This window comes from Cydia strobilella, chromosome 4 (assembly GCF_947568885.1).
Source record: "Cydia strobilella chromosome 4, ilCydStro3.1, whole genome shotgun sequence".
Taxonomy (NCBI): Eukaryota; Metazoa; Arthropoda; class Insecta; order Lepidoptera; family Tortricidae; genus Cydia; species Cydia strobilella.
In genome coordinates, this window is record NC_086044.1 from 863,558 (window position 1) to 890,272 (window position 26,715).

Here is a 26,715-nt window from a genome sequence, read left to right on the forward strand (position 1 = left end):
GCGAATAAAAAAGATTGCTTGATTGATTGATTGATTAACTGCTTACTTAATTTTAGTGTACCTATTTAGTTTAAGATTATTTTAGAGCGCACCGCCAACAAACTGTGTCACAGTTTGGCGAACATTAGATTAAGGTACTTATAATGTTATAATTTTTGTTAAATTTTCAATTAAAAAAAAAAAAAAAAAAAAAAAAAAAAAAAAAAAAAAAAAGATGTAATTAATTTGGGACATGTTTAGGCGAGCACGGAGCACCCACAGACCCGTGCCAGTGTTCGTACGCAAAAAGCCGGAGGCATGGGGACGCATTCAGAATGCTAAATGTTACACCAAATAACGGGAATTTAAAGATTCCTATTAAATATGTTACTGTCCAAAGTTATATAATAGCCATTGAACGAATATTATATGCTGAAATAGATGTCATATACTAAAGAAAAAGTGATTAAGCCCTCCAGTAGTTTAGGCCGGATTTGAACCGGCGTGTAATGCCCTGGCGGTCGGCTACTATATATTTATAGGTCATATAATATAATATATACCGGGTGTTTCCTGTAACAGGATCATTCAATTAAACTGGAGGCTGTACGCCTCAAACTGACCAACATTTGTTCAGCAACTTTTTAAAATTATGAATTTTTTAGATTTTACCTTTTTCATACAAATTAAATATTATTTTCAATGTACGCTGCCATCTGTGTGTTTGACGTTGCTTGTCACCCTTTAAACATAAAAAAATTGCAATATATTGCGTCTTAGAATAAACTTTAAAGTGTAATGAAAATCAAAACACAAGTTATTTTTTTTTAACTATAAAACTCCCGTGAGACTCAAACATATTAGATTATTTTAAACCGGGTCACTCAGTACACGCCGCGCCCTCGACCAGTGAAGACGTGTCGTGTCTCCGTGAAGACGGTCCTCGTAAATTGGAGCGAAACATGTCGAGCTATTCGACTTAATAATACACAAGTTATTTTTAAAAGTTGCTGAACAAATGTTGGTCAGTTTGAGGAGTACAGCCTCCAGTTTAATTTAATGCTCCTGTTACAGGAAACACCCGGTACCTATATAACCTCTCGGGAACTCGCGAACTCCTTTAGCTCGTTTCAAAAACTAACACTCGTATTTAATGCCTTTCGTTATGTAGCAGTCACATAAACTATTATTAATACTAGACCCTACTAATAATGTTGTGTTCCTGCCGGTGAGTAAGGTTGCCAGAGCTCGAGGGAGAGGAGTGTTAGGGTCGGCAACGCGCATGTAACTCATCTGGAGTTGCAGGCGTACATAGGCTACGGTGACTGCTTAACATCAGGCGGGCCGTATGCTTATTTGCCACCGACGTAGTATAAAAAAAAATTCGCAAGACGGGTTTTCGAAAGTCTGTTACAGAAAAGTGAATTGATATTATATTTATGTTCAATCGAATTGGGTCTGAATGGAGTCCCGAGTCTAGACGGGATTTACCGGACAACACAAGCCATTTGTTCCCGTTATGTTAGCAAGTTTCGTTTACCTCTACGTGTCTTTGGAGACGTACGTGACCGCACAGACCGGGGACGAGTCATGTCTTGGATACAGGATAAGTTAAAATATTACATGTAAACAAGTATAGAAAGACTGATAAATGATTGTAGTGTGCATGTTCCTGTATATTAAAATATATTATATGCATTAAGCTTAGAATAAATTTAAAAGTGGAAAAAGCGCTGGAGTATCGATCCAGAGGCCGTGAGTTCAAGTCTCACCCAAGGCAGTAATTTTTCCACTTTTAAATTTATTCTAAGCTTAATAGCATCGATCGCAGACGTTTCTGCTTGTTAAAAATTAATTTAGAATGGGTAGCACATCGTAACTGGTGAATTTCCAATATGACTTGGAACTCCGGTGGCCGTTTAAGAAGTGTAACACTCTTACGGTAGATGTCGCTAGGGTCCCCTAGACCCATATAGTGGGAAGATTTGCTGACTATGGATGAGGTCTTGGTGGCTCAGTTGGCAGAGCGCTGGAGTATCGAGCCAGAGGCCGTGAGTTCAAGTCTCACCCAAGGCAGTAATTTTTCCAATTTTAAATTTATTCTAAGCTTAATAGCATCGATCGCAGACGTTTCTGCTTGTTAAAAATTAATTTATTGTATGCATGTTAGTAATAATCAAGTAGATATAGCAACTATGTTGTAAGTAATACATATTTCTACGCCGATAGAGGCAGAATATGACGCATTTATTGTAATTTGACCATCTTTGTACCATATTCTATGAAATAAACATTTATATTTGTATTTGTAAGTATAGCTGTACAGTCAAGGGCATAAATATATATACATTTCCAAAGTTTCAAAAATATGTGACGTTTTCAAGCAAAAGGTACCACATTGTCGCTTACCATAAGGACGAAATTGGATTGTTTCCTTATACGAATAACTTGCCAGAGCGTGCTTATGGCAAGCGACAATGTGGTACCTTTTGATTGAAAACGACACATATGTGTACGCTCTTACACCTTAGACAATAAAGTCGTGTTCACATATTTTTGAGCCATTTGTCTGGATCGATATTTTTGCCTTCGACGTACTTGTGAGGTACACACACTACCTTATACTTTTATTAGTTCCTAAGCGGGGGTTTTTGGAACTGACTTTTGAAAGACCTATCCAACCACACCTCACAGAAAAAAAAACATTCCCTTTTACGTTTACGGGAGGTACTTATTAAAAAAAAACTAGTATTTATTTGTGGTGTTTTCTATAAAAAGGGATCTTATTGTCGATGGCGCTTACGCCATTATAAACGATGCTCCGAAATAAATACAATGCCGCGCGGCTGTGTAAGCGCCATTGACAATAAGGTCCCTTTTCATAGAAAATGCCCCATTTTACCACATTGTCGGCATAATTGATTTATGGCACACCTTCACGGAGTAAACGCGGACGGACAGACAAACAGACAACGGACATGCCGTAACTATAAAGGTGCCTAGATGACTACTGAACCCTGAAAAAGCAATAAAATAACGAAGTGAATTATCTCGACAAAATCAAAACACCCTGAACTCGATTAAAGACAATTTGTAAAAAAAAAAAAAATTTAAACTTTATTTCAAAAAAAGAAATTACAAAAATTTTCTCTCAGACAGCCTAATCTACACTCTTAATAGATTGTACGCTAAGTATGGTCTTATTTCTAATATTTCTATTACATTTATATTATTACTATTTATTTAACAGGATTTCTATTTCTATTTTTTTTATTTTGTGTCACGAGGTCACGACGTTAGCAAAAAGTGACAACTGTATTCTTTTTATCCTAACGAGTAAACGACAAAGCATAGTGTATTCGTTTTCCAGAGGCCAAAAGAAATGTTTAATTACGCTAACTCTCGGGACTGAGGCTCGAGAGCCCTCGCCGAGTTACTGGGGAACAAAGAAGGCTTTTGTTGCAAGGGAATCTTTTATCGGGAACCCTTTAATGTCAAAAGTGAGCCCTTTAAAAAGATAACCGGCCCATATACATTTACGATCTGTGTTGGGTGATGAGATGGAAAAGTCGTGACAACGTTTTTGATTTTTGTAATAATATCAGTTTGTAATTGTCTTCGGTTACCGCAATATTTAATCATGAAATAAAACTAGTATATTTCTTCAGTTACCCGTTGACCACAAACTCTGTAAAGAGTTCGAAACGTCGGGATGTATTTTAAATATACGTCCACAGGCCCGCATCGGACGCAAATAGATCCACGTTGCGGATCATTGGACGCACTTGGGTGACTTTCTGTACAAAGAATACTAAAATCCGTTGCGTGCATTGCATTCGATGCGTGCGGATCAGTGGACGCACTTGTGTGACTTTATATACAAAGAATACTAAAATCCGTTGCGTGCATTGCATCCGATGCGTGCGGATCAGTGGACGCACTTGTGTGACTTTATATACAAAGAATACTAAAATCCGTTGCGTGCGATGCGTCTGATGCGTGCGATGCGGGCCTATGGACGTCTACCTTAAAAATCCGTTTTCTTTGATCAAGTTTCACTTAGTACCTAAGAGGCTATTTTATTTAAAATTGTACACAAAATTTTTTTTTACATTTGGGAAATTTTATGAAATAGAAATAGAAATGTTTATTTGCCAGAATACGTTACAATTAGGTCTTAATACACTTCTACGCAACATAACGAGCGTTTTCGATCCTATAGGAGAAAAAAAGGGTCCCAAGAGTTTTAGGGTTCCGTACCCAAAGGGTAAAAACGGGACCCTATTACTAAGACTCCGCTATCCGTCTGTCCGCCTGTCCGTCCGTCTGTATGTCACCAGGCTGTATCTCATGAACCGTGATAGCTAGAGAGTTGAAATTTTCACAGATGATGTATTTCTGTTGCCGCTATAACAACAAATACTAAAAAGTACGGAACCCTCGGTGCGCGAGTCCAACTCGCACTTGGCCGGTTTTTTATTTTTATTCCGTTACCATTTTTCATAGACTATAACGGACGTGTCTGACGTTAACGGAATGGAAGGATCGAAGAATGTATGGAAATTTTAGGAAACTTTTAGTATGTAAAGAGCTCGTGATTCTGAGTAGAAACATAGAGTAACTTATACTAGAGCGGTACTGTCATAGTAAATTTTGTAACCCCAGTAAATTCACTGCCATCTGTCGACACACTTTAAAACTAAAATTGAAGATTTGTAAAAATATGATAAAATGTATTTAAATATAGATAAATGATTTTTTTTATTTGCATTAATTATTTTGATGATTTTGACCCATGTTCTTTCACTGATATGCGTTAAAATTGTTAAATAACAAACGAAACCGTCAACGCCATCTATACGACAGTTGGCCAAAACTAGTAGCGCCCTCTGAACGAGAATCAAATTTTCTTGATTTTCGAGGCACGTTTTTTCCTTAGACTGTATCCATCTATTACGGAGTTATATCTATCTTTGGTAGAAATAACGTAAATAATCCCAAATTTGGCAAAAAGTGTAATGTATAGGTACAACTTTAAGCGCCACTTGCACCATCCCACTAACCCAGGGTTAACCGGGTAAACTGTTAACCCAGTGCCAAATTGTACTGGTAATCATGGTAACTCCAGGTTTAACCGGTTTACCCCGGGTTAGTGAATTGGCTCAAATATCCAAGACCACTTTAAGGAATTTGAAACGTTTAAAACAAAATTTTAGTTATTTGTCACACTAAGACCTAGTGTGACAAATAACTAAAATTAGCTTTATGAATAAATGACTTATGACTTTATGTACGATGTTTGAAAACTAAATACAATGTAGTAGGGAATAGGGATAGACGAGCGTGGACCGAGTTAAATCAAAAGCAATTTAACGAAATTCTAACGGCAACTTGTATGCAAAACAACTGCGCGATTTCCATACAAATTGCATTGTCATTGTACAACAAGTCAAACAAAGGAGTTATATATTTAACCTCTATATTTATGTATGCCCAATGCCCATCCCTATGTTCTCTAATAACTTTAAAACGACTCAACCGATTTTGATGAATTGTAATTTTAAAGGTCTCAGAATAATTTATTCAGCTTGAATGACTTAATGATTTGTAACTTTAATTATTGTGATTTTAATTATAGAGGGTATTTAAAATTACCCAACTAGGGAACAAATCAAATTATTTTATGGAATAATTTTGATTTTTGTATTTCTTTAATGTATGATATCTCCCGTATTGGCTTATATAGCCTTATACAGCCATGAGAAACGTTGTCACCTGACACTCTTTGTATATGTAGTCTGCAATAAATAGACTGAAAGGCCTATGATGATGGTATATATATATCGTCAAAATATTTTCCGCTAGCTTTGATACCCAATTCCCAAACGCAAAGATTTGTTAAAACTATCAACAATATGCCGCAGTGAATATATTGTCAACGTATTGGGCCTTTCAGTAAGTAACATTTACTTATCCCAGAATCAAGCGTGAAATCCCAACATTTCCCCGTACTCCAGATATTCCATTTACAAAGTTGGCAACATTATAAATACGGAAACAGCTTATCATACCTACTAAAATTTTAATCTCCCTCGCATCGTGCGAAGCTGAATATATGGAAATACAATTTGCAACTTGTTCTCAAAGGGCCATATTAATATTTAGCAATTTTGCATGCACTAAAATGATAAATGATACACTAAAATTCACAAATATTCTAAACATAGATTTTTTTTGTATTTTCTCATTGTAACTTTTCGTTCCATCATTATACACATGACCTACTTCGTTACTCGTTACTTCGTTACTTCGTTACTCGTTCGTCTTCTTCGTTAGTCGTTAGCGAGAGTGTAAACAAATTGTATGGAGAAATTCTCTATTGCCTCTAGCGGCCACCTATGAAACTATTTTATTAACTCTTACCATAGCCACAAATTTCTAATATCGAATTATCGCTAAGTATAAAAAAAATACTCATATAAATAGGTTAGTACTTCATTTCAGCTTGATCAAATACTTAAGCAATAGATTGAAAATATATATTTTCAAAATATTAACAAACATTGAAATTTCGTAAAAACACGGTAAGATAACTCAAGTTTTTTTAAATAATAAAGGTATAAAAACCGACACATATTTTAAGAAATAAGCTGCAAAAATTTTCTCAAGAATTCCTCTTATTCAAGAATAAGAAAGTGTCTCAAGAAGTGTGTCGAAATGATTTCTTTACATAGAGAGGTTATATGACGATATAATAAGGAAATTCATATGCGAGAATAGAAAAGCTCTCGGAGTTTCTCGAGCAAAATGAAATGTACGGGGCAATGTCAGTCGTGTTCATATAAATGTTCTTGTTCATGCGAATGTATGGAATAACAACGGTACATTTCGGACACATGAAATATAATTTTTAATACAGTTGCTCAAAAAGTGCTACTTTACGTAGCTGTTTAGCGTGCGGAAAGTTGGTATTCGCGAACTAGTGCTTTTTACTTTCCAATTTTTTTAAATTTATACTTGTTCCAATTTATGACTACTTATTGATGAGTGTTAATATTAGTTTTCTTTAAATGTCGTAATCAACATAAAAACCTACTGTTAATGTAAGAATACGAAAAATATACATATTTCATATTTTATTACTTACCTCTTCATCATTATAACACGTTTATTTTTAAATATTGAAGATTGAAACACCGTTCTTAATAAGTTGTCTGAATGTAACGAAATAGCTATGCAAGGTAGAGGTAGGAATAGCTGCCGAAACGCCTGTCAAAGAAGAGGCGTTTTTTCTTACTGCAAGCTAAATTTCCAAAGGCAACATTCGATATTGGTTTTATTCCTTACTTGTTGTTTTTCTTATTTTTTCGCAACTGCATTAAAAAACGTCGTTCGATACACGTGCGGAAATGTCATTCTTCACTCGTCCCGGATATCTCGGTGCTCGTGAAGTAATGACATACTTTCCGCACTAGCATCGAAATGTACTATTACATTTGTTGCTACACTCTTTGCAAACCTGCAGCATCAGTATTATTAAATAAAATTTTGTCTATTATTATAAAATATGTTTCAAATTTACTTTGAAAATAAAATGTCATTCTGATTACTTCAGGTTACATGTTAAAATTGATTTGTTGTCGTCATTGTTGTGATTTTCTCGTTTTATTGTGAAATATCTGGGAGACCGACCTTGCTCGGAAAACATATAACAACTAAAAAATACGCGTTTTCCCAGAGATAAGAGCTAGCTAGATCGAGTTTTCGCCCCCGAAAACCCCCACAGAGCAAATTTCTTCGAAATCATTAGAGTCGTTTCCTAGATCCCCGAAATATCTAGAAATTACAATGTCAATTTGGGTGAAGATAAATGATATTTTTTCAATAAAAAAAATAAAAAAAATTATGTCTTATTATCAATAAACTCATTCACCGAGTAATAGGCCTTCTGTACCAATAAATTTTTTAAGTGTGAATTAAAACCTGAAATGGTGTTCATACTTTGAATGTTAAGTGGAATTTTATAGGGACCTCTTAGCTAAAAACTTCGACTGGTCATAATGGCAGATTGTGGCAGTCACAATTTTTCTATTTGAATAAGTAGGTACTTCAATTTATAATAAAAGTATAAATACCTACTATCATATTGCAGATATTTGAAATCATAGGTGTTCAACTGTAATAATTTAGTATTATAAATGTATCATAGTACTAGTTTTAATTTAAGTGTATGTAAATTAACTTTCATGGCGCATTAGTTTTACATGTAACATGTAAACGTGTTTTCAATAAATACATTAATTAATTAAATCATCTCAGAAAGTAAAAGTTATTTTAATTTTTTTTTATGATGAATAGGCAGGCGTTTGACCACGACCCCACCTGATGGTAAGTGATGATGTGGTCTACGGTGGAGCACGCTTACCTATGAGATACCTATTAACTCTTGCCTTGAAGAGCTCCAAATTGTACTCATGCGGAAACACAGACTCGGGCTGGGCGTTCCACTCCTTGGCAGTTCGCATAAGAAATGTGGAAGCAAAACGCTTCGTGCGTATTTTTGGAGTTCCTACCATGAAGCGATGCCGGAGTGCCGTTTGTCTATAATACTCTTAACTTTAACGATAAGGTAGTATCTTTGACTGAATTTGAATTGGACTACTAGATGTAATGATAACATAAATATCTCTTAATCATGAAGGATAGATAGATAGATAATTTCTTTATTTATACCCACAACATACATGACGTTGAAAAGTACATGATAAGAACAAACTTGGATCTTTTTAAATCGGGAGTGAATAGACATTTTTTAGGTAAGCATGATCCATCCTAGACTGCATCGGCACTTACCATCAGAAGATTGCGGTCAAATGCTTGCCTTTTTGTAATAAAAAAAAAATGCACAACAACTTAACTACTAAAAACTATTAACTATTATGAAGGGCATTTTTTCTTCTCTTATCCTGCTACGGAATTTCCTTTTGTCTAAAATAAAACGAATTTCAGACAAGCGTTAATATTATAAGCATTAAAATAATAAACAAAAAAAAAACTCAAATCTACAAAAAGATAACGTTACGGGTCATATCTTTTTTACCTTATAATGTCTTATTACCCTTTAAAGCGTTAAATTTTCATCAAGTTTTAACCCTTATAGTTTTTTGAGCCTAGGTTTTTAAAGGCTTTCACTATCCCAGTCACAGAGTACCACCGAAGAAATAATTGGTAAATTGTAATAATTGGTAAATAATTATAGTACCAGATAAAAAAGAAAACCTCAGCGAACGACAGTCCCTCAAACGCGTCGTGTGTTAAGATATTTTTGAGTCTGTAGGTACGTCACCAATCCTGCATCAAGAAATCCCTAACTTAATAACTTTAATAATTACCTCGCGCAGTGCCGGCTTTCTCCCCGTTTTACACATTCACACACATAACACAACACTCCACTTCACCACCACCGTCCACTATATCGGACCACTCGGAAAATACTACAACACGTTATGCGTCTGGCTCGTTCGACGCTCGACGCGGTACTGACGGGTTGGCTGGGCTCAGCTCATTTTTTTTTCAGCTTAAGGCACAGAAACTCGTTAGACTGCCAAAGTTTTTTCCAATTGTTTTATGCTTTAAGGATTATACTTGCAAGTTTAGTGTCAAGTAATGATTAAGCGATGACAGGGCTGGAAGATTAATTAGAGTTGTTATCGCGTTTCACAGTTGTGTTGCTTATTGAATAATGATTAACTAATTAAGAATGATTATACGTCAATTTCAGACGGGAATTACACCATATGATGAGAGTTAGAGTTGCGTTTATGACATTTATCGGATCGTGAATTAATATAAGTGAAATTTTGTAGTTAGACCAAACTTCTATGAAATTATGACGTATAAATAACGCACTGCGTGTGCTACCAAAATCGTTGCACTTATCTTGTTCTAACTCTAAGAATAAATACTGTGTGTGTTTTCTATGAGGGGTCGAATTTAAATTAACCCCGGTTTAACTCACGTAATTTTAATTACTCGCGTGATATATTATGGCCATGTTTCAAAGAGCCTATCTTTATTTTCAAGTACTAGAACCAGTCCTCAGCTCTCTTAGTGCCTAGGTTATCTGGAACATGTCGCGCGACTAACTAAAACGTCAAAACGCAAGTTAAACATTACAATTAGTTTTACAAATATATGTGGTAGAAACGTTAGGATCCTCGCCTAGTTAGTAGTGACCCTACATACGAAGTAGGAGGTCCCTGGTTCAAATCCCAGGCATTTATGTGTTACGCGGCATCTTCGTAAGAAGACAACTCGCGAACGCGAAGCGAAGCGGCGCGGCGCGGCGGGCCTAAGGCGTTCGCGTTCGCAACGAGATCGCCCACGTAGGACACTTCTATAGGTATCAAAGGATTGATTCACCCCGCGCCGCATCGCTTTTGCGTAGTATTCGTCTACGTAGTACGCTGCGTTAGACTGTCAATTTATATATATATATTTTGTATATATAAATAAGATTAGTACAAAACCCACCACTCCTAAAATAGAAGTGAAATGTTTAAGAAACTTCTTAAAGATATTCATAATTGCCAAGAGTTGAATATTGAATGCCCTTATTAGCTTGGATATACTCGAGAGTTACACTGTTGCTTCCGCACTATTTTTGCTTACTTTTGCACTTATTTTAAGAGTTTATTCAGTGCTTATTAAATTAAAAATAAATTAAATTAAATTATCGTTTATTTCGAGCTCATGGCTCATGAATGTTCATAAATGTTATTATTCCTAATCTCAGTCGAAGCTTAAAAATACTTTTAAGAAAAGGACTCGGTGACGTTTTAAAGTCAGAATGCCAATTTATTTAATGCTTTATTAAGTTTTGATCTTAAAAGCACTCGACAGGATTGGATATTAATAATAGATTATTTTCCTCTTAACCCTTTTTAGGATCGGAGGAGGAAAAAGGTATATTAGCCGTCGGATGTTTATTTTTAATTGAGGAAATGAAAGGAAATTAATAATAATCTGCAGAAATCGCGAAGCGTCTGGTTGACGTAACTGGTGACCGAAGAGCTGGCGGCTTCCTCGCACAACGTATCAGCATTGCGATACAGCGAGGAAATGCCGCCAGCATCCTTGGTAAAATGCCTCAAGGGCCTATTTTAGATTTAAGCTAGTTATTAATTTCGTTTATTAGTATCACTATATATCTTGATGATAATAATTAATCTAAAAAAACGTAAGCTATCTGTGCGAACGTATTAATAGTTATGCTGTTATTTACTTGTAATATGCATTAGTGTAAGTATTATGATATTACCCATTATAATGAGCGCCTACAGCTCACTAAACTGTATTAACTTATTGTTATTACTGTGTAGGATGCCAAATGTACACTAGATTAAGAAAAAAAAAAAAAAAAAAAAAAAGTGGATTTTTACAAGCAAAGCGTTATTTAATAACAAAACTTCCGTGAGACATAGACATATTAAATATATTAATGACGGGTCACTCACGTGTTTTAAGTCGAAAACGCTCGACATGTTTCACTCCGTACCGAGGAAAAACTACATAGGAGAGACGGGCCGAAACATTTCCACCAGATTGTCCGAGCACATACGTAGTATGAAGAACAGGGATAGCCGGGGTTCTGCGGTGACGGAACACGTGTTGGATTCGGATTCGACTCACTATATACGTTTCGATAAGGTAACTGTGCTGGCGAAAGAAAAGTTTGTGATTCAGCGAAAAGTACGGGAGGCTATCGAAATTGGTCGTCATCCGAATTTTAACCGTGATTGTGGTTGGTCAGTGCCTCCGAGCTGGAAAACTGTTTTGGGTACTACGTCGGTGGACAGTGTGGACGAACCATTAGCGAATGACGTAGTGAGTGTTGTGTGCAACCCATCATTTGACAATAATGCCGTAAACGAGGGTAGTTTCTCGCCCCCCCTGCCGCCACCGGCGCCCGCGCCGAGTCATCGGGCGCGGAGGGCTGCGGCCCGCAGTCTGCGCCGGTCCGTCACCGTCGACGCAAGCTCCTGATGACGCTCCTCGGTACGGAGTGAAACATGTCGAGCGTTTTCGACTTAAAACACATGAGTGACCCGTCATTAATATATTTAAAGCGTTATTTAACTTGTAGTGCACTTTCCATTATATGTTTGCGTTGAAACGTCGCATACTTACATATGTAAATTGATAGATAGAATAGATCTGATCAGATTTTGAACACAGGAGGCGGCCATAGGAACTCTGTGATCAAACATCGCAACTTAATTGTTTGGGTTTGTTAGAATTGTCTCAGTAAGTATTCGTTGCATGTTGAAAGAAACATACAGTCAACGATAAAAGCTTGTATCAAAAATTACATTTTTTACAAAAATTGTCCATTCTCTAATTTCTCGAAGGCGGCTGGACAGAATTGGATTTTTGTATACCGTAAAAGGAGGTGGCTTTGAAATGCCGGGGCGACTTTGAAATTTCAGCTTTTATTACGTCATAACATATTTTTATGCGGGATTTTTTACAGTAGGTAAATATCAATATTGAGTAATCTAACTAGTTCCATGAACAGTTTCAGTAAATAATGAATAATGGTCATTTTGTGACCATTTTTAAACTATCAAAGTAACCCCAAATTTTCCTAAATCCCCGTTTTACCGTATATGTATCAGCATTTAGTCCTACCGTCAACATGAAAAGATTGATAGGATCCTAAACATATCTAAAGAACTCTTCAAGTACCTATACCTTTTATTGGTTTGGGTATTTTATAGTAACTTTAGAATTTTGTCTCAGAAAGTATCTTTGGCTAAAGTGAAACATGATACACCACCACCAAGACGATGCTCAGAGGGCCTACCGCGAACCACGTTCGACGTGTTGCCTCCCTGTGACACTTATGTACGAATTTACAAGTGCGATAGAGAGGCAACACGTCGAACGTGGTTCGCGGTAGGCCCCCAGCTCGCACATCAGAGCGGTGGTGGCGGTGTGCGAATCCGCATCGAATGTGAACGGTGCCTACGAAGCAAAAATGGCTGCTACGCGCTACGCCGTAGCACGCCGTAGCACTATGAACTTAGGCACGACGTACTAGTAACGGCCCAATTCGAACAATGGGTAAGTTGTCACACCGATACGATACCGATCTGTCAATGTCAAAAGTATCGGTGTGATATGTTATAAGCATTGTTCGATTTGGGCCGTAAGTGTTTTATTTGTGTAGGTAGAATTACAGTGGTGGCAAATTTATATTGGCCAAGTTTCACTATAATTTGGCCAATCGGCGTACAAAAACATTGAACTTATTACTTAAAACTTAGCTTATTAGTGGGAGCGATGTTAATATGGAAGGTAGAGGTAAGGAACTGAATCTTCATGTATCAAAAAGTGACCGTAAAAAACAGTAAATAGGCGGCGCCACCATACACTGAAGTACCTAGACCATACACCTAGTATTTATATAGATGTGCATCCGTGCGACCGTGAGGGACAGAACATATTTATGCAATGCGACAAAATTAAAAACACGTTTTAACATTCCTGACAAAACAACCTACGGGTTATTTGCTGCCCCTCCCCAATTTTATTTCTACATTATTATACCTCTATGGTGCATGTCATATAGTCTCCTATATATTACAATACTCTTTGGTCTCAGAGCCTACCTAGCGCCACCGGAGAGATTAGGAACTACTATTTAAAGCTGAAAGCGGTCACTTTTGCAACAATTCGGCCATAAGAGATTGGCATCCTTTCTATACCATCCATAGATGTTAATGTATATACTTGTCAAGCCAAGCCCTTCATTTGTCCTTGTTTGTCATTTTGACATTATGTTTGTTAGCAAATGACTAAAATTAAGGTTGCTTGTCGGCCATCTTGGTGATATCGGGTCGTGATTATTTTTTTTGTTTTTGCTCATTCATATTGTTTAGTGTATACTGATAGCTAATTATGTAGTAAACTAAAACGTGGAAGTTAAATAATTTCACGGTTTAGACTCACTTGTTTTAGTCACTAGCGCGACATGTTTCGGAGAGCCTAGGTCTCGGGCCTGGGGACGCGGCGCGCGGCAGTACGCAATACACGGTCGTCGTGAACGCTGCTCGCACTAATATTACTTGAGAAAGGAGACCTAGGCTCTCCGAAACATGTCGCACGAGTGACTAAAACAATTGAGTCTAAACCGTGAAATTATTTAATGTTAGTATGTCTCACAACAGTTTAAATTCAAAAAGTGAAAGTGTGTGGATAATGAAGAATTACTCTTGATAAGTCTCACTACCGTTCTGGCGCCAACGCCAAGTAGCCGCACGTGGCTCTTGTAAAGTCCAGCTATCACCTTACAAGAGCTAATAAAATCACCGTACACTGTCTTGTACTAACCGTACAATTTTAGTTGTTTTTAGGGTTCCGTACCCAAAGGGTAAAAACGGGACCCTATTACTAAGACTCCGCTGTCCGTCTGTCCGTCTGTCCGTCTGTCCGTCTGTCCGTCTGTCCGTCTGTCCGTCTGTCCGTCTATCTGTCTGTCACCAGGCTGTATCTCATGAACCGTGATAGCTAGACAGTAGAAATTGTCACAGAAGATTTACGGTCTGTACAGACGGACAGACGGACAGCGGAGTCTTATAGTAATAGGGTCCCGTTTTTACCCTTTGGGTACGGAACCCTAAAAAGAAGAAAAAACAATCTTAACTTAAATAGTAATTTTACCGCTTTCGAATTTCGATATTGTAAGGCAACGTTTTTAAAATAAATAAAAATCGACAAAATTCGATCAAAATTGACACTTGGCGCGCATGGTCTTTGCCGTTCTTTCTTGCGAAATGTGACGGTCATAGTGGCAAACTGATGGAACGGCCTTAAGGATTCATGGTAAAAAACAGGGACAACGCTAGAAAGATGATGATGACTCGAATCTTACCTTACTTTCTTCTTCTTCTTCACGTGCCATCTCCGTCCAGGAGGTCGGCGACCATATGTCTATATGTCTCTACGTTCAGTCGTGCGAATTAGTCTATCTATGCTCTTCACTTTTAATCAGCCTCTTATATTTCCAGTCCATGATGTGCGCCTTTTACCGCTACCACGCTACCCCTCAATTTTTTCTTCAATTATTAATTTCAATAAATTGTATTTATTGTTTCTATCTATATGTCCAAAATATGCTGCTTTCCTTTTCTTAACCTCGTAAGTCCCCGTGTACAAGTACAAATTAAATTCGAGTTTTGAACTCATATAGAAATAAAAGAAAGTTCCAAATTTAAAAGCGCAAAAATTGACATGGAACTTGCGAGGTAATTGTTGATACTACTTCTAAACCTCATGATCTCCAAAACTCTGATATTTGTTATTCTATCTGTCCATTTAATCTTACCTTAGTTTAATAGTCTCAATTAAACAATACAAAGTCGCAAATGGCGACCATCTTGGACAATGAAGCACAATGTCGATAAGCGCTGTCCGAGCCATTGTGAACATTAGAATAGAACCGAATGCAAATTCTGGCGTTATCGCAAGGGTTTGGTTATCGGGCACCATCAATTATAAGAGCATTTGGTATTCCTATCGAAGCATCTGTGAAACCAGTCTAACCGTGATTTTAAGAAACAGTATTCAATAGTAGTATATATATATATCTTAACTTGAAAATAATTGTAGTGTATAACTAGCCTTATGAACCGATTTTGCATGTACAACCAGCCTTAAAGTTTGTAGTCTATGATTGTTCATTATTTTAGTATGTGGGTATTTTTGCACTTTGTAATTTTTCCTCACGAACGCTGTAAAGGGTTCGAAACGTCGGGATGTATTATAAATTCAATATACGCGATATAATCCGTTTTCATAGTTTTATTTCATGAGTAACTATCACGGTAACCGAATACAATATTATAAACAGTATTCAAATTTAGAGGTAGCTGGGTCAAAATCCTTTTCGTTGTCTTGTTTTTAGTCCCCAAAAAATGTGACGGAGTGGATCTTTTTTAATTTCTTTTTCTTTAGAGAATTATAATCTAAAGCTAGAAAGACATGCAATAGCACTCAACTTTTTTAATTTATTTGATAATAGACAAAAATAGAAGCGTGACAGTGGTCAGAAATAAGATAACGAAAATAATTTTGACCTAACTACTTGTTCTAATATTGTGGGAATTATTCAGTTTCTCTCACGCCCATTAACCACCATTCGGACTTAGACTACACCCGCGTTACTGAAGCAGTATTGCAGTGCGACATTACTGTCGACTGAATTGCTGCTGCAAATGTCAAAAATCCAAGCAGCATCGATTTACATATATATAGTGTGGAAAAAATTAATGGGCCCTGGATCGAAAGTAATTTCTTTTCGACGCCGTGTCAAACACAAAAGCAGTCATCCAGACGCCACGTCACCGAAGTATCAAAACTGAAATTGAACTTTATGCATATGTATGTAGGTCTATGTTGCTCTGTGGTCTATGACCGATTAATCGGTCTTTGGCGTAAAACCTATGGTGCGTATATATCGGTCTTTGGCGTCCAAAAGGAACGTCTGACCTTAATTTAGCTCATTTTACTCAAAGGAAACATTCTTATATTTAAATAAAACCTCTTAACCTCTTACGCTGGTTCATTGAACCTATATTCCCGATCTCGCTAGGCATTTGAACTACTCCGTCCTATCGGAGTCTGCGGGAGATCTATGGCTCATTCTGATCACGTAAGCACTAATTAAATTCTGATATTGGATACCGATGTACGAGAGTTCATGTTCAAGTTGTTCGATTCGAGGGAAATTATATTGGCTGTTGAGAAAAGTTTTGACCAAATAGAAAGCAATCAGGCTAAATCATAGATCTAGAATTACGCTTACCTACACTTAAAGAGAATAGGGAGTAATGCTGCAATGTTCTGCCGCCAGAGGCAGCATTAACACAAACCGTAAACCATAGAGAAACTTATTATAGTATGCTTTAGGGCCAACACACAATTACTCGATACGACGTCGTTTCATAGCAACACAATTGTTTACTGTAAACAGTTTTTTGACAAGCTTTCACAGATTATTTGTTACGAATAAATATAACATTGACGCATCAATGTGGTTTGTTTTCAGTTTGTGCTAGTGGCGCCCGCTACGCAGAGTTTTGATTAATATTCTGTATTAATTTAAAGTGTGCAAAGCCATCACGTAAATGAAAAATTTAGTTTTATATGTATTACTTACTTTTGACTTCATCACTAAACGGAAAAATATGGCCACCGTCTGCCGTTTAGGTGATAGAGCAAAAAATAAGCAAAAGAAAACTATGTGACAAAGTCGAAAACTTGGGGAATCAGTAGGACTGCAACATACTGGATTATTCAGAAATGAATTGGTTTATTAGAAAATACAATCCTCCTAATGAGGGCGCCACTGGACAGCCGACTCAGCCTTAAACTATAAACATACATATTAAAAATAAACCTAAAAAGAACTGAAATAGACTTTTTTCGAAGCGATTGAAATTCTTTAAAAGTACTTTTTTAAAATAAATACTTATTTTTCGCAAAAGATTTAATCTGGGCTTTGGAATAGGTTTTGACTTTCACCCAAGTTCACAGACAGTTTCTAAGTATTTATTTTTAGGTACCTATATGGTGCATTTTCTATGAAAAGGGACCTTATTGACCACAGCGTCGCGCGGCATTGGTATATTGGCATTTATATCGGAGCATGGTTAATAATGGCATAAGCGCCATCGACAATGATCCCTTTTTATAGAAAATACCACATATAATAATACAAGAAGTTTATTAAACATACCTACTTTAATAGGCTCGGTGATATCACTTACTCGTATTAGGAATTCGATACACCTTCAAGTCAGGTAGGTTGTTATTTTTTTTTTACTAATGTTTTTCAAGTCTGGCGATGTTTGGCGTGTTAGGCAATGTGGAGCAAGTTTACTGTAATAGGAATGACAATTTGTTCATAGAAAACGCAGATCGAAACTTATACGTAAATAATACAATTTTTTGATTGGCGTTTGTCAATAAACAATTGTCATCTTCGCTAGTCTTACCACGAGTCGCTGTGAGTCAGAACAAAAATTTGACAGTTCCGAACAACTGACAGGCCAATTGCGATATCGTCCGGCGGACTGGGGCCCGTTTCTCAAAAGCTTATAACTTGTAATACAAGCGGATGTCACTTTTTGACAGCTTTTGTTAGAAAGGGACTTCCACTTGTATTACAAGCTACAAGCTTTTGAGAAACGGGCCCCTGGTAATAGGTTTTCTATGGAAAGCATCACGTGATCACCTGTCATGTCATAGAAAAGTAAACGCCGGAAGCTCCGGCCCGGTCACGGCCCGGTCTAACGTGAGTCATCCTTAACGCTGACCTGAGACTGATATATTCGCTAGCGTGTGAGTAACTATTTGAGGTTTGAGTACTTATATTTTCGGTTAGGATTCTATAAAGCGATTTTTCCTGATCAATATTTTGAATTGTCTTCCGCGTATGACTTCTGTGCCACATTGCCATGGAATTTCAAATAGAGTTTCCGGATTTAATACGCAGAAATCCTTTTTTCCAAAATTTGAACTTGTCTATAGGATATATGCAATTCGGGATAAATCTTTTTTTGAAGTGTCCCAAAATAATAGGAAAATTATGCATTTCTATACACCGTAGACCTATATGTTTAACAGTTTGTAAATTGTCTTCCATTGTTGTTACACAGTAAGACTAAAGATAATTTAACCCTCAACTGCGCGCGGCTATCGCAGCGGCGGTGGTGTTGACACAGGTCTGTTTGAACGGCCTGTTTGGGGTTACCTGTTCAGTAATCTTAAACAATACACATCGCGCTGTCAGTGTCATGGTAGAAATACCCGTGGTGCACACCTGCTACTTGTCCCGCACCGCAGACTCGCTAAAGCTCGAAAGTCACTCGCTGTCCTAGGTGTCAAGATCTATAATACCCTACCCAGTGACATAATTACCTCGGCGAGCGATAAAATATTTTACAATAAGATAAAAAAAATGTTGCTTGACCTGTGTTGCTACAGTGTGAATGAATTTATTTTAAGGAAGTGTAATAAGCCCTGACATTAGATACAATAATAATAATGTCCTCCTCGCCGTGTCCGACGACGGCGACTCCAACCGTTTTTAATGGGACGCATGGAACGCTCTTATGTGGCTTGCGAAGCCAAACTTGGTTTTGAAGATGCGATTGCATGGTACGCAATGGAGCTGGCCGGCTGAATTGTAGGTGTAGGTGTACGAAGGCTTCGGGCGCGTCTTACGGAGATGGCGCTTAGCATCCAAGTCTTCTAAGCGCTGCTGCTCGTATTGCTCTACACTTTTATGAACAGTTGCGCGCCATGCCGTTCTACACATCGCGCTTTCCTCCCAGGAATCGCTCGGTATACCGCAAGTGGATAGGTGACGCTTGAGGACGTCTTTATGGCGCAAGTACTGACCCCCCTGTTTCCTTTTTCCGCTAGAGAGCTCGGAATAGAACACAGCTTTGGGTAATCTGTTATTGCCCATGCGCACGACGTGGCCACCCCACCTCAGCTGATGTTTGATGATGAGTGCCTCAATACCAGGCATCCTGGCGCGACGCAGCACTTCCGTGTTCGGTATTTTGTCTTGCCACTTTATGCGCAGAATTGAGCGAAGACAGCGTAGATGGAAGGAGTCCAGCCTTTTAATATCTGCTTTGTAACAGCACCAGGTTTCTGCGGCATAAAGAAGAGTTGGTATGACTATGGCTTTATAGACCATAATTTTGGTTGTTAATTTAAGGTCATGTGATCGCCAAACACGGTTGTTTAGTTTCCCAAACGCTGCGGCTGCACCGGCTATCCTGGATGGTATTTCGGACGTCAGGCTATTGTCGTTCCGGAGCTGGCTTCCCAGGTACCTAAAGTGTGACACCTCTTCCAGATCCTTGCTATCTAGTCTGATACTGGAGTGCTCTATGTGACAGCCCCTAGGCGGCTGCACCAAAACCTGTGTTTTTGTCACACTTATAACTAAGCCAAACTGACGACATGACGTGTTAAGGGAATTCACGTAGGATTGAAGGGCTTCCGCAGAGTCCGCCATAAGGCAAACGTCATCTGCGTATAGCATTTCCATTATGGAAAGTTTACTAATTTGACGTTTGGCCCTAAAACGAGAAAGGTCAAAGATAGATTTGTCTGCTCTCGAATTTATTTCTATAAGCTCGCTACAGGATTTGGTTGCGTCTTTCAATACAGCAGCAAAGTATAACGCAAACAGAGTGGAGAGTTATTAGATACAAAACTGAGATATAGATATAACAATTGTAATAATGAATAGAAAATAAATATAATATAATTGTAATAATGAACTTTATCAATAGAACTACGAACACAAATTGTATATTGTAATGTAGTATAAATTTATTATAATTATATGGTTGACATTGTATATTATAGTATGGCTGAATTGACGTGTAAAATTTGTACAATTTTATCAATAAATGTATCTTATCTTATCTTAAGCTTAGTGTTTTGTACGACCAGTTTAGATTAGAGCTTCAAATCGTGAAGAATTTAGTAGAGAGCATTGAAATACATAATTTATTACAAAACATCGTCGTTTCGTTTAAAAGTCTACAATAATAATAAGATTAGGGGCTCGTTCCTCAAAAGCATGTAGCTTGTAATACAAGTGGAAGTCCCTTTCTAACAACAGGGGCCCGTTTCTCAAAAGCTTGTAAATTGTAATACAAGCGGATGTTACTTTTTGACAGCTTTGTTAGAAAGGGGCTTCCACTTGTATTACAAGCTACAAGCTGTTGAGAAACGGGCCCCAGCTGTCAAAAAGTGACATCCGCTTGTATTACAAATTACAAGCTTTTGAAAAATGGGGCCTAGGTATTCTAAAATTGTAGTTCGGATGTCAGTTATAGCTGTATCACAGTTACAGTGTCGTTATTGCCGCCAAAATATTTGTCAATAGTGTCAAATTCCTTTATAAAACGAGTGACGGAACGTCATAATCGCGCCGTGCCAGAAATGCGGCAGTGAATTTCACAGTGTCGTTCGAATTGGTTTCCTGATAAAGTTAATCCCACCAAAAACATTTTCATATATAATATTGCCAAGACGAAACCATAAGGCTCGCACTGTCAAAAGTTCTCAGATCTCTTGTATGCAAACTTTTTAAGCTCAATAAGTAAACTATTGACATCATATCCCGAGAATTTTGTTTATCAGGTATAATCTAAACCCAACTTATGAAGGTTCAAAAAAGCGCTTCGAGAAAAGGTAGGTAGTGCCCTTGCGCTTCGGTTTGCTCGTCTTGGCGGGGCACTGCCGTGCCCCCAGATTTAAATTGGGAAATAAATTGCAAACAATAAATTGTGTTGCGAATAGATTCAAAGTTTGACCGCCCCGGGGCGCGTGGTGCGGGGCGCGGCGATAAACATTATTTTGCTTACAGTCGGTTTTAACTTTCGTTTGTTTTGTCTTCAGGTTTTATACAGGGTGACCTTAGCCATTCTACAAACCTGAAATCCCACGTAGAGTTACTTCTCGGGAATGCTCTAACGTTAATATGTTTTGAATTAGAACAAAAGATAAAAAAATTAATTTTCAAACAAAAATTAATTCCAATGATCGACAACAAAAAGAAACATACTGTATCAATCATTGGCAGTGTTTTAGACAACTTGTTCGAAAATGTGCGGCAATTATGACATTTGTCAAAAGTCAGAATCTTATTAATGTCATAAATAAAAAAGATAATCAATAAGGTCGAAGAAGGTTTCATACTATTTATTATTATTATTCTATTTTTTTATTTATTTAAACTTCTTTGCACAATACATGAAGAGTACAAATGGCGGACTTAATGCCAGAAGGCATTCTCTACCAGTCAACCATGGGCTAAACCGAAAGATCTAGTTGGTGCAGGGTCAGAATACTGTTAGAATATAATGGGAAAAAATAATAATAACACAAAACTATATAATATTGTACATACATAAATAATATTATACATAAATAAATAAATATACATACATAAATATATACCCATTGTGAAACATCATGATATTATCTCAGCTATTAACACATAAAAGCTGCTCCAAAGTAAAAAATCGTAATTTGTTAATTTCTTCGTAACAGTTACACCGGTTGTTATGATACTTGGTACACTGATTCTAAATACCCTAATGCATATGTACATTTCGGCTTTGTCCAATGGCTAGGGACACCTGTATATAGGTACAGTAATGACCTACGACCTAAAAAAATATATGTAACTCGATTATGATTTGTATTCAACATTTCTCTAAGTGTCCCGGTTCTACCCCACTTTCCCCTACGTGCGGTGTTTAACATACCCGCACCTCAAAGTCATTCGTAACATCTCATATATTAAGTGTAATATTATGTTCATCTAAAGTACCGATGTAAGACCAAACCACAGTCTACACCGAACGTAATGTAATTGAAAATCCAGTCTGCGCCGCTCTTATGCTATTAAATAAATTATGAATTTACTTAGAACTTCTTTAAACTTTATCAATTTTCTCACGTTAAATTCATGAGACATTTTTGACATCTGTGACATTGACAATTCAATTTACTGTTACTGGCGTGTCAAGAATTTTTAAAAATTGCGAAATTTCGACATGGTAAAGTTTTGGAATCTTCTCATGTTTCTATATGAGAGCAGCGAGTTCTGTGACGAGCGTAGCCAATGTGAAAACCCGTATTTAGCGAAAAGCGACTCAGAGTTGGGCGCCCACCTGGCGGGTTGCTGGCAGTGATTGCGTAAAATATTCCATTTTCAAAATGAAAACTTTCTTTGTTTCAAAATAGATCACTACGGTTACACTCACTATTATTTTTAGTCGCTTTTGGCGACATGTTTATGTAGAGCCGCCGCGGACACTCGTGTCTGAGGAAGGACTCCCGAAAAGTCCGAAACTTGTCGCCAAAATAATATAAAATAATAGTGAGTGAAACTGTAGTGATCTAAATATTTTGAAATATGTCTCACGATAGTTTAATTTCTTTGTTTCCTGTAAAATGTTCCTGAAATGTCCGAGAACTTTCAGGAAACAATTTGATACAGGAAGCAAAGGAAGATTCGTTTTTGGAATTTTCACTTACTACATACTTACTGTAACAAGATAACAAAAAGAAGGAGTATGAAAATCTCATTTAGTTTGTTGAAAGTTTGCTTAAATTTGTATGAAAATTGTACATTCCACTACGTCACGTAATTAAATATTTTTTTACACTAAAACGTGGCGTAATAGAATTGACATTTTGGGACTTCTTATTTTAATGGCAGGATGGAGAACGCTGTCGATTCTGAGTAGAATGAGCCCAAGAATGTCCAGATTTGAAAGAATCAGGTTTTAGATATATTTATTTTAGAAAATGCCCAATTACGATCCCTCTGATTGAGCCATACGAGCTACGAGATACGAGGTCCTACGAAGCTACGAGGCTACGCCGTAGAGCCCCTATTACCCGGCTGCTTCCTATTTCTAAGCAATCGTTATGTTACCATTAAAACCCGTTTTTAAGTAGTTAATCAATCAATCAATCTTTGGGTAAACTGAAATAACATTACTACTTCTACTGGAAATAAAAACAAATTAAAGTATTTTCTAAAAATAATTTTATTTGTTCTATTACTTCTAACAATCTTTGGGTATTAGGGATGCTGTCGATGATTTCGCCAACGTCAAAGTGGATCCCACGTGGGATCGAATTAATATTATTTGTAATAAATAAACTTCAGCCAGTGTACGGTATAAAATAATAAAATTTTGGCCTCTAGGACTCTAGCCAGCCACGGTTAGAGGTAGAAATACCAAATGCTTGTAGAGGTGCTTGTTCGGTAAATATTTAATTGGGTAATCTTGTAATGCGATAGCTGGTGGACTACAAGGACCCGCGTGAGCTACCCGGCGTTGACGCCAGAATGGTGGTTAAACGCGTTTCATGATTAATTTTTCATTGTCTGCACACTTCCACATTAATTTACTGCGTAATACGCTATCAATATTACACTTTAAACAACACTAATGAGCAAAAACAAGAAATGAATCACAAGGCATTGTTACCAATATGGCGTTTGGCGAATAACCTTAAACGCGCTTACCCTAGTTAAATTTACTTCAACCAAAAACGTCACTTTTGACACCGACAGATCAGATCCATATCTAATTCATATCCTGCGATATCATGGTCGCATTTTTATCATTTGTCATATCATGCGTCACTTTCGCACTTACATACTTGTCGAACGTGACAGGCATAATGACAGATCAGAGATCTACTGATTTTAACTCTGCGATTAAATCTTACTACTCCTACGCATACTCATGGCTTACATACGGCATCATACTATGGGGAAACAGTACAGACGTCAAAGATCTTTTTATCCTTCAAAATAAGTGTGTTTGAATACTAGCCAATATAAAAATACCCCAGGGTTGTACTCCTTACTTTAGAAAATATGACATGTTTCCATATACATTCATAGAAGAAACCCGAAACTATAAACGTCTATTCTAGATCAGACCCGCCATGCCGTTACGAATCTAGGTTCAAAAATAATCTAGTTACAGTGTCAGGATCTACAATGAAATGACACAGGACAAGTCCATACGCCATGACCATTAAAATTTATTATAAATTGAATGGAACTTTAAAAGCAGAAAAAACAACACAGTATTTTTTTAACAATTAAAACATTACTTAGTAGACAAATGTTACTACCATATAGAAGAGTTTTTCCAATGACAAATATGTTTAGTATGCATAAGTTTTGTATATATTGTTTTTTTTTATTAACTGTAATTAGGATAATTTAGAATTTAAGTTCTAGAATTTAAGTTCTCTGCTATGCCCCATCGGGGTCTCATAATATGACGTGTATATTTTGTATGTTATTTAGCATGAATAAATGAAATATGAAATAAGATGATAAAAAACCGACCATCTTAGCCCTACTTATAAAAATTAGGATACTCCTGTCCTGTGTGTAGTTGCCGGCTTTTAACATTTACTTCCGTACCTACTCTCTTTTCTTAAAGGATTGAAGGTCGTATTGGTCCTTTTTTTTCAATTGTCGTTAACGATTAACGTATATCACCTCGGCTTCCTTCAGTATAACCTACAATTAGCTCCAGGCATGAATTTATTTTTATTTTTGGATTCATAATTTATATCGTTGGAACACCGGAAATGATAAAAATACTTTTGTAAACCTTAACATTATTTTATTAAAAAATATTTAAAATGTCGAAAATTTTTGAGCGGTTGAAACGCTCATAATTTTTGGCGCGAATTCGACAGAGCGTGATGACGTCACACGTTGGGCGGCCCAACTGACGTTTGCTACTAATGACACTAATCTGTCGAACGCGTGACGTCACGTGGCGTTTCGAGCGTTTCGCTCACTAGCTTTTCGCGGGCAAATTTTTGTACTTTTTATTTATAATTTTAAGTAATTAAATGGTAATTTAAAAACGGAAATGCATTTGTAACATGATATAACGGTAACAAACATTCGAATAAAACATATTTCGTTCAAATATAAACTTCATGCATGAGGCTAATTTACGTGAAACTGGAATCACCCTTCCCAAATGCGTTCACAAGTAACTTATCTTCCAGAGAAACTATCTTGGAGGAAATGTGCCGGGATAGTAACAATATTTATGTGAGTTTTAGGGAAAATAAGGTTTACCTGCGGATTCCGGGATGTTTGCCTGGCCTGATTTACTGGTAAATTGGATGAAAGTGAATTCTGGGCTGTGTTTGTACGATATGTTATTGTTTACGAATCCTATGATAATAAATCGTAACTGCTTAGGTTGATTCCTTATGTAAATAAGAATTTTGCCCTCCTTTGTACGTATCGCAGAGCCAGGTAAGAAGTAAAGAAAACCGTAAGTGCGAGTCGGACTCGCCCACCGAGGGTTCCGTACTTTTTAGTATTTGTTGTTATAGAGGCAACAAAAGTACATCATCTGTGAAAATTTCAACTGTCTAGCTATCACGGTTAATAAGATACGGCGTTGGTGACAGACAGACAGACGGACAGACGGACAGACGGACAGACGGACAGACGGACAGACGGACAGCGGAGTCTTAGTAATAGGGTCCCGTTTTTACCCTTTGGGTACGGAACCCTAAAAAATGGTGGACCTGTAACTAGTGACAGCTACTAACACATACAGGCTGCTCCAAAGTAAAAAATCGTAATTTGTTAATTTCTTCGTAACCGCTACACCGGTTGTTATGATACTTGGTATACTGGTTCAAAATGTCCTAATCAAAAAAAAACAAACTCAAAATATTTTTATTCGGTAGCTTAAAAAACACAAATTACAATATCTTTTTTTTTTTATTATTGATAATAACATGGAAAATACAATATGTGCACCATAATACAATGTTTCGCCAAACTGCGGAGCAGTTTGTTGGCGATGAGCTCGCTCTTTTATACATCAAAAGCAGGTACATAATTTTTGCACTGTCCTACCGTCCCAGCGTAGTCCTTTTTTTTTATCAAGTACCTATAGGTATATTATAAGTGGACATTGGATAAGTGAGCCATCGCTGGTGGCGCGGACGCGGGACAGGAGTACAGCGGTGCTTAAAAAACTACCTTAACACTAATAACTATGTTTTATTTTAAACTAACAACTCGTAAAAATACAGGTGGCTAGTGGCGCTGTATAC

The 26,715-nt window shown here is 37.1% G+C and overlaps 2 protein-coding genes across 2 annotated transcripts in view; one reads left to right on the forward strand and one right to left on the reverse strand.

The window, feature by feature from the left end:
• Positions 1-9,545, reverse strand: part of LOC134740513 (neuroligin-1-like) — a 314,697-nt gene extending 305,152 nt beyond the window's left edge. Inside the window, exon 1 of the mRNA XM_063673019.1 lies at positions 9,372-9,545. The gene's annotated coding sequence lies outside the window, so the exon portion shown is untranslated. The remainder of the gene's footprint in view (positions 1-9,371) is intronic.
• Positions 1-26,715, forward strand: part of LOC134740887 (integrin beta pat-3-like) — a 394,139-nt gene that overhangs the window by 352,375 nt on the left and 15,049 nt on the right. The gene's annotated exons all lie outside the window — the stretch shown is intronic.